The sequence below is a fragment of the Choloepus didactylus genome, chromosome 6, assembly GCF_015220235.1.
Source record: "Choloepus didactylus isolate mChoDid1 chromosome 6, mChoDid1.pri, whole genome shotgun sequence".
Classification (NCBI taxonomy): domain Eukaryota; kingdom Metazoa; phylum Chordata; class Mammalia; order Pilosa; family Megalonychidae; genus Choloepus; species Choloepus didactylus.
Window position 1 is genome coordinate 141,183,659 of NC_051312.1, and position 4,532 is coordinate 141,188,190.

The following is a 4,532-nucleotide window of genomic DNA, read 5'->3' on the forward strand; positions in this document are numbered from 1 at the left end:
TCTCTCAGAGTCTCTGGAGAAAGGAAACAAGCACAGTCAAAATTTCCAAGAAGCCACGCCCCCTTCTAGGCACCGATGATAAAGAAGCGACCACATGATTAAGGGATCGACGGAAAATTCTTAAACACTCGAGCATTAGTTTTTCTCTACATCAAGGGAAAACTCTTAAACCCTGGGACATTTGCTTTTTTTCCTTTGCCTGCTCTTCGCTAAGGCACAATCAAAGGATCGACAAAGGGAAGAGAGTTGCGTTTATTTTGTTTTCAAATGAAAATGATGCACCAGTAACATCAACAAAGTGTTGCTCTAACCAAGGGTTTACTAAGCTGTTCGACAAGCATTCCTAATAAGGAGATGTTAGGCATTATATCACTGAATTTTACTTTCTACTTTAAATCATTTGTTTCAAGATGTTATCCTCCGCATATCTTGGAGTTGGGGGCGGGGAGCGGAGTAGATGGGGAGGTGGGAGAACTAGGAACCAGAGTGGCAGGCAGTGCACACACTTCTGCCTTAATGAGAGAATCTCAAGTCACTGAGAGTCAAGTTTCCTCAGGTATCACTAGTGGATATTTCATTAGGATCATAAAATCAAAATTATGGTTTAACAATCTAAGTAACTGAGACTATCCGGCTCATTTTCCTGGCTAAGGGCAGGAAGTGGCAAGGTTCCTGTGTTTTCTCTATTTCAGAATGAACCTATTAAATCTGAGGTTTAAAAAATAAGTCTTTATTCTCACTGTTGAGAGTCCATGCAGAGTAAGTATAAAATGCGGTGTCAAAGGCTCACCTTGATTTCAGTCTGTGACATGTTTGCTATGAGACGTTTGCTCTCCCTGAGTTTATTCTCTTGTCTGTAAAGTGGGAACGATGACAAACTCACCTCCCTAGGCTGTTGTGAACATCCAGAGGATCCTAGTGGATGTGAAAGAACTTTATATTATATATAGAAAAGCCAAATTATATCTGTCAGAACCACATCCTTTATTTACATGCATCAACCTGAAAGTGAGATTGTGAGAAGGAATGATCCTTTTGTCTGGGCAGAAATCACAGCTGCTAAATTTTTTCTTGGCTGTGTCTTTATTCTGTTGATTTAGTATTTGAGCAACAACAGGGAGAAGCTGAAAAAGTGGGCAGAATTTACCATCTGATCCAGGCTGGTCTAAAGACCAGATATGGCAGCTTGACTGGAAGGAACCGAATAAGGAAATGCATGTATGATGACGGTTATTGGAAAAGGATAATTACATTAAAAGTCCCTGAACCTAACACAATATACACAATTAAACAGATCTTTATAGCTATTTTAAAATATGAATATGTTTTATTTTGTTTAAACACAACTAGTAATTTCATTATTTTCATATAAAATATTTAATGAGTCCAATGATGAAACTTGAAAGAAAAATATGTAATTCATTATTTTATTCAACATACACTTGTTGAGCTTCTACTCTATTAAAGGCACTATTCTAGACATTGGCATTATGCAATAAGCAAGACAGAAAAAATCCTTTTCCCCATACAGCTATTTTGTAAAGGGAGGAGCTATTCAATAAACAAATAAGCAAATAAGTAAACAATATTTGGTAGTGAAAGTGCTTAAAGAAAACAAAATATGTAGTATAATAGAGGACAAACAGAGGCTAATGTCACAGGATAATATCTCTACTGAAGAATTTGATAATGAGGACACTGACTCCTCTCTATGCTGCTCTCATACACCACCTGATGCTTTCTATACTGATAGTGAAGAACTAATTATCCCTTCTGCTATAGAAGCATGTTTAACAGAACTTTTACCCCAGAGCACTCAAGCACAATTTCCAAATGATAAAAAGTGGAAAGGCCTTCCTATAATAACTGGGATAGATAATTCATATCCTTCAAGTCTGATATTAAAAGCTTACACTGAAGGAGAAGCTGAACAGTTAAAAACTGAAAATATTTTCAAGAAAGCAGAAATCCCTTCTCAACCTTTTTAGAGCTAGACAACATGTAATTATCTGGTCCTCTGTGTAAAAAACAGGACGGGGCTGTAACTTCAATCATAGATAAGTCATAAGTAATGTAACAAGGCTAAATACAGTTTTAATCAAATGTATGCTTATCAACATGATGTAATGGCTAAACGAATTATAGAATGAAATAAAAACTATATTAATAAGCTAGACATAAATAATAATCTCTTTTCTAATTTTTAGTTTTTCTGTAAGTAAAAAAGTATGTTATATTCCTCTTACAGAAGTCATAGCTTAATTTGTATTAATTAGTAGAAATATTTTCAATAGAGTTTTGCAGGCATTCATGGTTAGGTCTCTGAAAATGCTGCGGATACTCTCCTTTGATTTTTTTTTTAATTTTTATTTTGAAATAATTTCAAACATATAGGACTGTTGCAAATACAATACAAACCCCATACTGAGAACTCCAACACCTACCCCCACCCCAGATAGCCGTATCTACCAATTTTACATTTTGCTACTTTTGCAGTACCTTTCTTTCTCTTTCCTTCCTTCCTTCCTCTCTCCTTCCTTCCTTCCTCTCTCCCTTCCCCCTCTTTCAACTATATCCATTACCTTTCTATCAATATCTATCTACCCATTTATTATCTTCTGAACATTTGAGAGCAGGTTGCATATATCATACTCCTTGAACTCAACTCTTACATGTACATTTCCTATGAACAAAGATATTCACTTATGTCATTAAATTAACTGCAGTTAATTCAAGAAAATTAATATGGGTATAAAGCTTAAATTCTATATTCCAATTTTTCCTTATGCCCCCTTTGAGCTTTTCTCCTCCATTCTTAGATCCACTCCAGTATCACATATTGCATTGATTGTCATTAACTCTTAACTCTTATTTTTAATTAACTATATAAAAAAATTTCTTTTAAAAAAAGATATACTATTAAAAAAAGCATTTCAAACAAACCATAACAAGGGAGTAAGAAAAAGACAACTAACCTAAAATAACTACTTTACTTCCAACATGTTCCTACTCTACCCAAGAAAATAACCTAATATAGCAACATTTCTGTGAACTTGTTCCTACCGTACTTATCAGAAATTAACAAACCATAGTCATTCCTGGGCATTCCCAGAACATTAAATTTACCCATGATAGCTTATCTGTCCTTATTGGGTTATCATTCCCCCTTCATTTATTGCTCTCTATCGCTAGTTCCCCTACATTCTACATTATAAACCATTTATTTTAGGAGTGTGTTGTTTAACCTCCAGGTGTTTGTGAATTTTCTAAGTCTCTGGTGGTTATTGACTTCTAATTGTATTCCATTTTGGTCGGAGAATGTGCTTTGAATAATTTCAATTTTTTAAAATTTATTGAGGCTTGTTTTATGTCACAGCATATGGTCTATTCTGGAGAAAGTTCTGTCATCACTAGAGAAGAATGTGTATCCTGGTGATTTGGGATGTGATTTTCTATATATGTCTGTTAAATCAAATTCATTTATCAGCTTGTTTAGGTTTTCAATTTCCTTATTGGTCTTCTGTCTGGTTGATCTCTCTATAGGAGAGAGTGATGTGTTGAACTCTCCCACAATTATTGTGGAAACATCCATTGCTTCCTTTAGTTTTGCCAGTGTTCATCTCATGTATTTTGTGGCACCATGACTGGGTGCATAAACATTTATGATTCTTATTTCTTCTTGTTGAATTGCCTCTTTTATTAGTATATAGTGGCCTTCTTTGTCTCTCCCAACATCCTTGCATTTAAAGTCTATTTTATCTGAGATTAATATTGCTACTCCTGCTTTCTTTTGGCTGTAGCTTGCATGAAATATTTTTTTCCATCCTTTCACTTTCAATTTCTTTGTGTCCGTGTGTCTAAGATGAGTCTTTTGTAGGCAACATATTGATGGTTTGTTTTTTTTGATCCATTCTGCGAATCTATATCTTTTAATTCGGGAGTTAAATCCATTTACATTCAACGTTACAACTGTGAAGGCATTTCTTGAATCAGCCATTCTATCCTTTGGTTTATGTTTGTCAGATATATTTTTTCCTTCCCTCTTAATGTCCTGTAATGAACCAATATTGAATCTCTTTAGTACTGAACCTTTCTCCATATCTCTCTCTCCCTTCTTTGTCTCTCTGTTGGTAGGGCTCCCTTTAGTACCTGAAGTGGGGCAGGACTTTTATTAGCAAAATCTCTCAGCATTTGTTTGTGAAAGATTTAAGCTCTCCCTCAAATTTGAAGGAGAGCTTTGCTGGATAAAGTATTCTTGGTTGGAAATTTTTCTCTCTCAGAATTTTAAATATGTCATGGCACTGCCTTCTCACCTCCATGGTGGCTGCTGAGTAGTCACTACTTAGTCTTATGTTGTTTCCTTTGTATGTGATGAATTGCTTCTCTTGCTGCTTTCAGAACTTGCTCCTTCTCTTCAGTATTTGACAGTCTGATCAGAATTTGTCTTGGAGTGGGTTTATTTGGATTTATTCTATTTGGAGGTCGCTGGGCATTTATGCTTTGTGTATTCATATTGTGTAGAAGGTTTGGGA